Genomic DNA, 13,189 nt, shown 5'->3' with positions numbered 1-13,189 from the left:
TTGGGCAATTAGGAATTTGCTGGGCAGGATGTCACCTAGCCAAATAAGTCTCTTAGTCTGCATTTTTTTGTTTTTTCTTCCTGGCTGATGGAGCTGTGGTTTGTTTACTTATTAGTAAACTTTTTTTCCCCTTTTATTCTAAGGAAAAGTATTTGAAGTAGAGGATCCTGTAGAGGGAATGAAGTGCAGTAAACACATTAGGAACAGGGACAGCTGGGGCTGAATTAGGCAAGCCCTCTAGAAATTATATTTAACACTTTCTTAGCAGTGTTCAGGAGCAGACCCCTAAGGATGTGTGTATCACTGCCTGTTACAGAGCAAGGAAACTGAGGCACAGATCGATGAATTGACTCATTGAATGGCAGCAAAAGGCCAGTGTAGAGTTAGGAACTGAGCCACAGTCTCTTGAATTCCAGTCCAGAGCTCTCTTCACTAGGACACAGTGCTTCTGGGTTTGGGTGTTGCCTGGTTTCTGCGTTACTCTGTCTGCACAGGAAGCAGTTCGCTCAAGACGTGAATAAACGTGAATAGTGCTCAGAGCTGATTTTTTTTTTCACCCTGTTTTCTTTTTAAAGGACAGTCTCCCAAAATAAATGTTCCCTTGAGTCAGTTCAATCTCTAGTAGGAAGAGTTTCCACAGAGTAAAGACCTTTACCATTAGAAGTGGACAAATGGGTGACTCAAAATTTTTAAAAACATAGCCCATCATCATATAACCTGCTATATTAGGAACTTGTGTAATTGAGTCTTCTGCTCAGTAACTTCTGAGAACAGCTAGTATAGATACTTCAGAGAAAAACAGCCCTGCCCTCCCCTTCACCTGCCCCTGGGTCTCTGTAAAAGACAATTGTGTAACATTAATTTCTCTGTAATCTCACTGTCTCTTTGGGACCAGCATGGTTACCCTTCCAGCCTCTTCACTGCTACCTAAAAATGGCCTAACCTCAGTTTTGTGTCCCAAGCAGAGATTCCCATGGACTATGACAAAGGGCCACTCGACGCAGACGCAGCACTGCCCTGTCCTCAGTGGATTCACTGCTGCCCCTGGTAGGTCTTTTCCCCAGACTTGGGCAGTTTGTCCTGGACAACTCAGTGCTGTGACTTTCCATCCCTTATTCACTTCTGTCTACTCTGACTCACTACTATGACCTGACTGTAGCTTCTTTATTGCTTAAATTACACTAATTATTGTCACAAGGGCAGCAGTAGTCAGGCATGTCCCTGTCCTGTCAGAATCCACTTTCCAAACCATGGTGTCGGGACAGGAGAGGATCCCAGTGAACGATGGCTTCACTAAACTGAGTGTCTGTTTCTCACTGTCTCTTTGCCACGCTGGAGAAAGGGCAGGGAGAGGGAACTGGAGAGGAAAACAGTCTGGAGATAGAGGAGTTAACACCTCAGATACCTCTAGGAAGGGAGGAGAGTGTGAGACAGACAAAGGGTGGGAAATGCAGTTTCCTGGTGGAAGAACTTTGGCTGACACATTTGCTGTGAGTAACACTAGTGGCCCTGTCTGATAGCTATTTATAGCTATTTATAGCTATTTATAACTGCTCAACAATGATCCCCTTATCACGAGGCATGGGGCAGTGTCTGCACACCAAGCAGGGGGAGAAATCAAGTCAGGAGTGATGGTTTTTGTAACAGAACTAAGCAAATTGCCAAGAAACCTCTCCTCTCTGAGGGAGGCCATGGTCCAGCAGAATACAGAGACTCAAAGTCAGAGAAAGGACCCTGTGCTACCCACATACTGTGCAGGATTCCTCAGCTTGGCTTGCTGTGCTGCCCACTTCTTTCTCTCCCTGAATCCAGTTCAAGTGCCTGGGCTGATATAATTTCTCCCAGCTCAGATGGGCATGGGCACAGGGAGAGGCTGTGCTGACAAATCATAGCTGGCAGTGAGGCCTCCACCAGAAGGTTTCCAAGATCTGTAAGTCACTGGACTGTGCTGTCTGTCCCTCTCCCTCCAAGGACTGGATTCACTTTACAGAAAAGGCAGCAGATACCTGAAAGCAGAGCCCTGGCATCCACGCCTCCTAAAGACCTGCTAGGGAGAAGGGACACTTTCCTAGTGACTGAACTGGAGGACTCGACTCCTTGACCTCTCTCTGACTTCCAGGATGAGCTAATATTTGGGCAGTAACTTTCTGCTGGGATAATCCATCTCTGAGTGACAGTGACACCTCTGTGTTCAGGGCTGAGGTTTGTAGGTCAGATGTTTGCCCAGTGCGTGGGATTCCCAGGAGAAAGTACCGTGTTTCTGCAAGCTATTATTAAAGCCAATTATGCCTGTAAAAATTTCTTTCCGGGTGGAAGGTTGAGGTGTTTCATGACATGTAAGTCACACAAAGGACACAGATGGGTATGTATTGCCACAGGAGTCCAACCTCACTCTTCCCCTCCTGCTCCCCCGCCATGACCTGCAGAACCGGTTCTCCCTCCCAGAGGCAGTAACCTAAAACCCTGTGCAGCAAGACAAGAGAGGAGAGGGAAGAGCAGTCGTGTCCAGCTCTTGATGTGACACTCCTTTCCCTGAAGGGCTGCAGGAAGATTTGACATGGAAACTTCCTTCACCCTGTTATCAGTGACTTGATCCCATCCCTCTGCCTGGCTGTCCCCGCCAGGCTGTCTCACGGGGTGTCCTTGTTTCAGAGGATCGGGACATTAATAGCCACCAGACACGACTTAGCCACACTGACAACACCCCAGAGAGCCACTGTCTGGTGAGAAGTATAAGCACCTAAAGCCCTTACCTGATTCCTGTATCAAGGCCAAGATGGAAATAAAATCATCTTGTGAGCCTACTCTGGGGAAGCAGTTTCCACAAGGAAGCCAGAGCTGCCTGAAAGCTCCAGCTCCCAGGCAAAAAAATGTGCTTCCATCCCATTTCAGTCCAAGAGATCAAGGAGATCAGTTTTACCCACAAACACGCCAATATTCTGGAACAAATCATCCTCTAATTCTTCTGTTTTCTCAACTTTAGATCTTTATCTGCATTGTCAGCTCAGGACAATGTCAGCCAAACCTTGCTTAACAGTGGACTGCACCTCTGTTGCATAAAATCGAATTAACTGCGAGCTGCAGAGATTGTCTGTCTGGTAATGCCTCCCTCCCTCACACCTGGGCAGCTGCAGGCTCACTGCACTCATGTTCTCTTGTATTCAAGAGGCAGCAGAGATCCTGACTTGTGTTACCGATGCCATGAAGACTTTTTGCCTTTTCTTTTATACCCCTGTTATACCTTTTTTACAACTTCTGTATTCCCAGTGCTTTTTGCCTACATTCCTGGACTTGTTTGTCAAGCTGAGAGACTCAGCATTTTAGAAGCTTTGTAGTTAGGGGTCAGTGTGCCCCAGAGCCCAAGGTCCTCTCCAGAACACATCCTGTAAACCAAGATAGAACCATCCAGGGGAAGGTTCCTTGGGGAGGGGGGCTCATTCAAGCCTCTAATTGGGGAATTTTCGATAGATCTGCTAATTAGTAGCACGTATAATGTTATACCCAATCTTTTGGGGGGCATTGCGGGGTGCATTTCGGTGCATTCGAACTGGATGTGTGCACCTAAGGTTCCTTAAAATAAATACCAAGGTAAAATCCCTTTTCCCCTTCTAACCGTGTTTGACTCTTGATTTTAAGACAGGAAAAGGCATTATTACTGTCATGAATTAGTCAGTTCTTGCACTTGTGAGAGAGCTGCTGCCACTCAATCGTGTCGAGCTGTCAGTAGAGTTTCATTGTGAATTTTACCTGCTGAATATGGATGTTTTTGCTGTTCTGATAGAATGGAGATTTGCCTACATCTCAGGCAATGGCTGAGCCATTAAGCTGCTCCTCACTCATTTTCATCTCTTGTGGCAACAGGTAAAATCAAAGTTTTTCTTGAATACTGAAAATTCCCACTGAGATGTGGTCAGTGGAGCTCAGGGATTGGATTAGATCTTACCTGCTCATGTCCCAGTCTCAAAACCCCTGCTCCCACTGATAGTGCAGCTTCTCCCTGTGCCCAGTGAGCTGTGGCTCCTGCCCTGGGGGCTGTGGTACCTGCATTCAGCACTTTGATGTATAAATAACTTTTCACCTCATGGTTTTTGAATGTTGTTTATACCCCACTGGCTGCCACGTTATGTGCCAGGGTTATAAATACCCCGCTGCGTCTAGACTGTATCTAAACTTGGCATTGGGCACCCAGATTCATGAGAGGAGTGGTTTCATCTCTTAGCACAAAGGAGGTGCTCCAAAGTGTTTGATCAGGGATCCAGAGGGGGCTTGGCAAGAGACTTCTCTCCTCCTGCCATGCCAGAGCAGCACTGGCCCCACTTTCTGAAGGGGCCTTGGAAAATCTCTTCCTCCTGTGCTCCAAAGCTGCTGGGCACCCAGCCCAGAGGAAATACCTGACCTTATCCCTTCCTGATGGGCTTCAATGCACCATTGAGTGCAAGGGGTCCAAAACATCACAGACTCACCTTCCCTGGCCCTGACAGACCCAGGCTGAGGCTGGGCTTAGGTTCAGGCTGAGACTGAGATACCAGTGGGGTGCTGGATGGCTGCAAGGCTGAGCTGGAAAGGAAGGACAAACAAGCATCAGCTGCCTGTTAAAGCCACACTGGTGCAGCTGCAGCAGGAACCTCTGCAGGCAAATACAGAGTCACAAGCAAAGCTGATGCGTTTCCCCGTGCAACATGAGGGTGATAATTTGTGTTTTGACTAAGGGCAGTGAACCACTTTGGGCCAGCTTGTCTGTAAGGGGGACCCTGTGAACTCCTTCCCACTCCTGGGTTTTGCCTGGAGGCTGAGAGCACTCTTGACATATTATGGGGCTGTTCCACGATGGATAAATGACAGAACAGAGGATCGCATCTCACATCAGAGCACTGGCTATAAACACTTTTTGTGTCAACACTGGTGAACCCTCACTAGACCATAACCTCAGGCAGTACCATGCTGAAGCCTCCTTGCCTCCTATGCTGCCTTAGAGCTTTATAGCATTGCCCCTCCCTGACGAGGGCCACAGCATTCCCTGCAGGAACAGGGCATCGTGACAGAAGTTTTGTGGCTTGCCTGTGAATGTGGAACATCTCAGTGTGGTTGTGGCGTGCAGGCAGGCAGGGCTCCAAACTGCAGGGAGCACAGAGCTGCCAGTCAGTCCCCGAGGAGTCTCTGATGATTTATCGGATGCAGTTTAAGGCCTTGGAAAGGTAAACCTGTGGTCATGACATGCCAGGTAGCAACACTGCTAGAACTGTGCTTCCACTTGGGAGATGAGCACATTTCATACGAAGGCTGTAGGAGGGACACCAGCCCTGACAGTATCCTCTTTACCCAGACAATACTCCTTGTGACTCCAGTGAGTCTCCTGAATTAGGATTGCTGGGTGCCTGCCACAGCCCTCACAGCAGCTGCTCTAGCCCCTGCAGGGACTGAAGGGCTCCATGTGCCGGGTTCCTGTCCCCCAGCTCAGGCTGTGGCTCAGGAGCACAGCGTGTCCTGCAGGGCTGTGAGGCTGTGGGCGCTCCCAGTGTGTGTCAGAGCACGTCCTTCCCCAGAGGATCCATCCCAGAGCCTGCCTTTGCAGGTAGGGCAGAGGTGCCAGAGGGAGAGGGGTGGTGCCTTTGCCTCGTGGCTTTGCACACATTTGGAGAAACGAGGGCTGTGAGGGGTGGGGGGGATGCTGCGGGGCTTGTGGCAGGCACTGTGTGCTGAATGAGGTGCCTGCCCAGGAATCTGGCTGGGGATGTTTCTCCTCCAAGCTCTCCAGGGCTCTGGGATGTCCTGGGGAGGCTGCAAAGCTCATTTCCTCAGCGCCTGGCACCAGCTCTGCTCCCCAGCTCTCCCAGCCATGTGAAGCTGCAGGGAGGCCACGAGGTGAGGCGTGTTTGAGCTGTTACCTGGGCAACAGCTAAACACTGACTTCAGATAATAATTGTAAAATAGCTTAGCATCAGGGAGATGACGAAGGGGGGAAGGGGGGCTGCCACTGCCCGTGGTCCCAGGGAGTCCCATAAAATCCTCAGTGAAAAGCTACTTGAGCAAGCCAAATTGGCTGCAGCTCAGCCCCTGCTCAGGGCTCTTGGCAAGCTGTGCCCAGGCTGAGGCACGGTGGTGTCCTGGTCCTTTCAGGTGGCCTCCTGCACCATCACATCCAGTCACCTGCTACTGCCCGCCACCTCTCTGTGTTGTCTTTGGCTTTAATGGGACTCTGGATGGCTCCATGAAACACATCCAAGTGGGAAGAGTTACGCACAGGCTGTTTCCCAAGGATCCTCAAGGCAGTGCAGCCTCTTGGCACGCCCCTCAGAGTCTCTGAGCACCAATCTGGGTCTCTGGCACCAAAGAAACTGCTAGAATTTAGTCAATGGTAGCTTACTTTTGGGTTCATCCTTGAAACTCATAGCAAAAGAAAGAGAAAGCCCTGGGGCAGGTTGCAGCTCAGGCAGTGTGGGGCCAGTCCAGTGGCTGGGTGTGTGTGTGACCCAGGCCCATGACCAGGTCTTCAGGCTGTGATATTGAGATGAATCAAGGGGTTTTGCATAGTGTGTAAAGCATGACCCAAACTTGCATGGAAGCACTCAACCATTCTGCACCATGTCCACGTGACAGTGCAGGGCTCAGCGTTTGTTTGCTGCTCCCAGATTTACCGGAAAATGACTTGACCAGGGCAGGCTGTATAACACACAGTCATTACAAATGACAGGCACTGCTCTGTCTCTGTGGTAAAGCTGGCCCTGGTGTGGTGGGACTTGCTTCCAGACAGATGGAGCTGCAGCATTAGGTAGTTATGGGAGGGATGGGATTGTATTTGACAAGCAGCATGAGGTCACTTTTTCAGTCCTCTTTGGGTGAGATATATCAACAGGCTGCCGTTTGCCTTGAATGGAGTAATTTATTTTTTAAAATCTCCTTGTGCTGCTTCCCCTTCCCTCTTAACCCGTTCTCATCCTTTGCCTTTCCTCATTGTTTCAGTCAGAGATGACAAAGAAGTGTGAACTACATGAGATAATGGCATTTGCCACGGAGTCACCTGTTTCTCTCAGTGGCCAACATGCCCTGAGATCACACACTGGCATCCCCTGCAGTCAGCTGTTACCAGCTCCTACAGCCATCTCTATAAATCCATAAAACAGAAATAATTCTCCTTCTTTTACCTGCCTTACCCCCTTAGACTGTGTGCCAGGTAGGTCTTACAATGGGATTAAAACTGCAGTGGAATCCTGAGGATCAGATTAAAAGGTGGCATTTAGGGCACACTTCAGCACAGCTGTTGGAAGAGCTGGTGAACCAACAAGACTGATGTGCCCACAGCACAAAGACAACCCCTGGCTCCAGGTTTTATTTCCCTTAAGCCACAATAAATGGCATGGTAACAGGAAGGGTGGGCTGGGCACTGACCCCAGGCATTCCACAGGTAGATTTATTCTGTAACTGCCTGGATCTCTCCTGCTCTCCCTCTCCTGCATGTGGTTAAGGAAAGAGCAAGAGAAGGAGAAAGGAAATTAACACAACAGAGAGCTTGACATAAAAGTGTTTTATATCATCTCCTATAAAACAACCCATAAATCCCTGCCCTCCTGCTCCACCCCTCACATGGTTTTCATTTTACTGGCTGGCTGAAAAGCAGAGAAGTGGAGGGTACAAAGCACATATTCTTGGTGGGAGAAGTCCCCCCTTTCACATAGGCTTCCTACTCACACCTTATCCCTGTGCCTACAGCACAGCATTCTCCTCTGGTGAGTAATCACAGTGTGGAGCAAGTCAGCATCTGTCTGCATCTGTGTGCCACTTGCACAGCTCCAGGACCCCGGGGTGAGAGCACTCAGGGCACTGGATGTGGCTGGGGAAGCTCCTGCAGCAATGACACTGAGGCAGCTCTTCAGCATCAGGAAAAAGGGAGAGGACTGAGCTTTGAGAGATCCTTGTGTTCAGATTTGGTCCCAAAAGAAATCCTGAGATGTTTCAGGGCATTGCAGCTTATTCTGGAGTTCTTGGGGGAGCTGACTGAGGAGACTTCTGGAAGGATCTGGTGATTGACAGTGTCAAATTTATAGAAAAAGAGGCAGTGCCCATAAAGCTGTAACAATAGGACACACAGTCCTTGAGGGGTTTATTGCTGTATTGCAAGAGCCTTGTTGGCTCATTGCTCCAGTATCCACTTGTAATGTTACAGAACATATTTAAATGAAAATCCTCATTTACTGAATAAAAAACAAATTCAGGGGAAAATATGTTCAAATTGTAGCAATTATTGCTTTTGTTTCTATAAAACTTAATCCTCATCTTGGGCTGTTAGAGAGTTTGTTTTAAGGCCATGCTGGACAGAAGATTTACTGAGATAAATCTGAAGGTCAGGCAGAGCTTTAATGTTGTAGTGAGAGCCTTGGTGATTTCAGGGAGTGTGCACAGACTTCATGGCAGAACCAGGGTGTCAGGGATGAGGTAAAGGAAGTAGTCCTGGAATGACCCAATGAGCCTTGTACAGTAAGGCATGGAAAATGCTTGGTTACAACCTTGTTACTTAATTCTGGAGTGAGGACAGCAAAGATCAAGACACAGGAAAGGTTGGAAAGGATTGTTTAAAGCTAAGCTAATGATAATAAAAAAGCACATGTGGAAGGTAATAAAATTGATGGGATGGGCAGCCATTTTACTGAGCACTTTATGCTGATGTTAGCTAATAAAACAGCAGAGCCTGTGGTAACTGAGCTCCTCTCCTCTGTGCGTTCCATCCTCACTTCAGCTATTTAATTCCTCTTTAAAAATAACCAATCCTTATTTTTAAGGGAAAGATTTCATCAAGTGATTATCTGCAAATCCAAGCAAGTGCGAGGTATTGTTGAGATGAAGGATATTTCACCCCTGCAGGTGTTTTGTTAGTTAAACTGCAGAGTACCACGAACATGGAAAACAGATATTCAGAACACTGTCACACTGAAAATGTTCCCACCATGTTTCTGCTGTAATTACAGCTGGGGGATGACAAGAGCATGTAGGTGATGCAGCTGTCGCCATGAAACCAGGGTTTAAATTGGAAGCAACTCTCATTCTGCTACATAACAATGCACTGTTCACTTGCACTATAGCATTGTCTTCAGTCCCCAGCAATGTCCCCACTGGCTTTACCAGGGTCCCTGGTGACTCTACCATGAGTCCAGTTGTGACAATTTAACCTGGGAGGGCGGGAAAGAGAAGTTGTGTGGAAGATGCAGGGTATGGTGAGTGACTCTCACCCTTTGTTGTGCTGGAACTGGAATGCTCCTCCCAGACTGGCGTGGTGCCCTGGCAGGGTGGGAAGCACCAAACTGGACCCCGTACCCTTTAAGTTCCCCACCCAGCCCACTCCCCATTCACGAGATGTTTTATCCCTGAGCTCACTCCTGAATGGGGTCCAGGTGTTCCTTCGTGCTTCAGCTGCTCGTCCTGGAGCCCTGGATCACAGACTCTCCTCCCATATGTTTCCCATTAATCCTAGTCTTGCCTGCAGAGAAACTTGCAGGATGGAGGGAAGTTGGTTCACGTGGGGGGATACTGCTACTCTGTTCCATTGATCCCCTTTTAATCCTCCAAAAATCAGGATTCTTTCTGCCTGTATTTGGCTATATCCCCTGTATTTGACTACATACCCTCTATTTGGCTCTTTAGGCTGTGTTGGCACTGAACTGCCAAGGATGGAGGAGCTCTGCTCACCCACTGCACTCCAGCAATGCTGGCTCTTGGAAGGCTCCCATGGGCTCCTGGTGTTCCTCAGAGACCGCTGAGAGTTTCATGTCTCCTTTAGAGGTGTCTCAGCACTTGCCCAGAGTGTGAAGTCACAGGATTTGCTGATGCTTGCAGCAGAAGCAGAGCTGGCTGTCCCACAGTCAGTGGTGTCTGTCTGAGTCAGCACTGAGCCAGGCTGGCCGTGGGCAGGCTCTGAACAGCTTCCCAAGGGCTCTCCGGGCTCTCAGTCCCTCCTTCCCACTGATCACACCTCCTGTTCTAGGGAAAACACTCCTGGCCTTAGTGGCATCTTCTTACCATAAGCTCATGAATCCAGCTCCATGTTAGTGTGGAAAGAAAGTCTTTTGCCAGCTATAATTTTGCCCAGTTTCCCTTTCCCCTGAATGTCCACCTTGTTCCTGTGCTGACAGGCTGCTGCTCCCAGGGTGGGTCAGCCCTCCAGTGGCTGCATGACAGTGTTTGAACTGACAGCTGCTGCTTGGTGCCCTGGTCCTGAGCGTGGAACTAAACCTATTTCAGCAATGACAAGATGTTTAGGAACAGAGGCCAAGTTTTATAACAACCCAGGCCCTCCATCTGTAGCATCTGAGCACAGCTCACTGAGGGAGTTGCATGTGTGACAGACAACTGCTGACCTGGGGGCAAGGCAGTCTGCTCCAGCCTCACCCCTGCCTGCTCATTTTGTACCCTCGTGCCTCATCTTTCCTCATGGAGAACAGGAGGAGTCAGTAATCACTCGCTGCAGAATGAAAGATAGAAGGAATTCAAACTATATGCATTTACTTTACAGCCTTTGGGATGTCCATGAAATCACTCCAAGTGATTTAAATCACTCTCAACAAAATTTTTCTGACAGAATAGCCCAGTGATGTGTCTCTTCACCGTGCTCTTGGATACTACACAGTCTTCACTATGACTTTGGATACTCTCTTGGACATACATTCTCCCAAAGCTGCTCCCAAAATCTGAGCAGTGACCCTGGCCATTCTGAGGGCAGATGAGTGCTATTATCAGGATGTTCACCACCACCAGAGAGACTTCTTTGATGATGCTCTTGGCAGGGATGCACCTTGGAAAGAGTGTCAGCCTCCTACAGACACCCACTTACAGCAGGCTCCCAGATTCCTTTCACCAGGTGCTTTGGCTGCTCTAAGTTCAGACCTTCAGTGCTTTCAGGAAGGAAACAGAATTCCTCATGCTCTTGCTTGACTGTGTTGCTGTTTTTAATTTGATGCCAGAAAATAGCAGGGTTGCAGGCCCCTATCTGTTGTTTTGGACTATTTTACCAATATTTCACCTAACTCAGGACTTGAGACAGATCTGTTACAGGAATGTCAGACCCAGCTCCAGCTGCAGTCAGTGGAAAAAGAGTAACTGCCTTGAATGGGAGCTGGACTGGGACCTAAAACAGTGAGTGCAATGGTGCTGCAATGTCTTTCATCTCAAAGATGCTGGGTGAGATCCAGACTATGCTGGTAATGGTTGGGAAGCTGCCAGCTGCTAATGATGTGGAACAAGCTGGTGAGTCCTTGCTCTAGTTTGTAGGAAGCCACCAGACAAAACAAGTCCCAGGAATAGCCAGCTCAACCCTGTCCTGGTTGGGTTCATGCTGTACTGGCATGGGAGTAATTTAGGAACTTCCCCTGATGTGGCTCCTGCGGTGTCTGATCTGTGGAGGCCACAATGCCTCTGTGCACATTTATCCTCATGCAATTCCCTAGAAATGCTCAACAGGCTGTACCAACAGTGTCTGGAGCACAGAGTTTTCCCAGATCTGGCCCACTCTGCTGGTGCTTTTGTATGTTCTCAGCATGACCACAAAACCTGCCCTCCTCTGATTTCCCTGCGTGTACCCACATCTCCTGCACCCAAACCTGCACCCTGCAGCTCTCAGAGGTGAGGGGCACTCTGGATGGAGGAGCAGACAACGCCAGAGTGTGTTGTACCCCAGGAGCTCAAACCCAGTGGATGGCTGAAGCAAGAAAGGGACGGATTCTCTGGCACGGGAAGCATGTGGGAGATTGGACAGTCAACACCTACCCCAATCTGAGATCAGTACCAGAAAATGACGATGGGGAAGGAGGGGCATTCCCCTGCACAGCACAGCTGTACAGCTGCTGAGGCTGTGCAAGCAGGTACAAGCAAACACAGCTCCTTGTTCCACCTGGCCGAGGAGAAGCAAAATCAAAGTGATGATGCCCACGAAGCTGGGAGTACTTTTGCTGTCTGGTTCAAACAAGTGAGGTGCCCAAACAGTGCCAGGGCTTCAGAAAAAGTCATTGATTGCCTGAGCTTTTTAGAATTGATCTCTCCTTGGAGATGCGTTTGGTGACAGGGAACAGGAGCCACAAGACAGAGCATCTTCAAAGCGTCCAGGGTGGGTGATAGGCATATACAGGCAAAGCTGGAGGTGCAGTCAGAGACTGCACAAGATCAAACCTTCCCGGACTAATCCCTCACTGCTCTCAGGTGCCTCTGCTCCTAACACTGCTCTTGCAGTGCTCTCTGCTGGGGAATGAGAGGTAGAGGCAAGCAGGGACTGCCAAGCAACCTCCAGCCTGGACTGCAGACAACCTCAGGCTGAGGAATGATGTGCAGATTCAGCCCACGCCTTGCTCCAGTGAATGTGTGCGGCGTCCTCTGGCCCAGCCGTGCAAACCAGGCTGGAGCCGTGCTCCAGGAACGAGTTCCTGGCCGATGCAAAGCAGGTGGCACAAGTGTCTGGGGTCAGCAGCCCGTTGCTGTTCTCTCTGGGACAGTGGTCCCCAGGCAAACAGCGTCTGGTGCGGCTGGGAGCACATTCGGGCTGCCCAGCCCAGACACCCGTAATGAGCTCAGCGGGACAATGAGATTCGTGTCCCTGGCTGCTTCCGGCGGCTGCTCACCTAATCACATCAACCCACAAGCTGCTGATCGCCTGCCCTGGGAGCTGGTGACGGAGGAGCGCTTCTGTCACCGGCCCGCTGCAGCCGGACACGGCCGGGGGACAAGGCCGCCTCCTGGCGCTGCTCCCACCAGAGGGCGCTGCGGGCAGAAACCGGGTGAAAAGCGACAATTTTGGGCAAAATCTCGGTTCCTGCCACTCTGGCCTTGTGCCACTGGGGAGTCCTCCCTGTTAGCTGGGGCTCTTTAGGAACAGTGCTCCCCATAAAAAGCCTGTAGCTACTTTACTGGTGTTGTATAACCGCCCAAAACTTGCAGCTTGTCCCTAAACATTCTCAGTAGGTTTGGGATTAGATGATCTTTACGGTCCCTTCCAACCCTTAGCACTCCATGAGTCTATGGCTTTGTGTGTCTCTGGCAGTACCAAAGGGCATAAAGGGAGTAAAGATGGTTCTGTAAAAGTCGAGTGTTCAAAGATGTCACCGTGGGGCTGGCAAATCTCACACACACCCAGGGCAGACTGCGCCCAGCTCCTCCCTGCCACCCTTACAGCTCTTTTCTCCTGCTGCCCATCTTTGCTTTTGCATGGGCCATA

Source organism: Corvus moneduloides, chromosome 22 (assembly GCF_009650955.1).
Source record: "Corvus moneduloides isolate bCorMon1 chromosome 22, bCorMon1.pri, whole genome shotgun sequence".
NCBI lineage: Eukaryota > Metazoa > Chordata > Aves > Passeriformes > Corvidae > Corvus > Corvus moneduloides.
Note: the sequence above shows the minus strand (reverse complement) of the source record.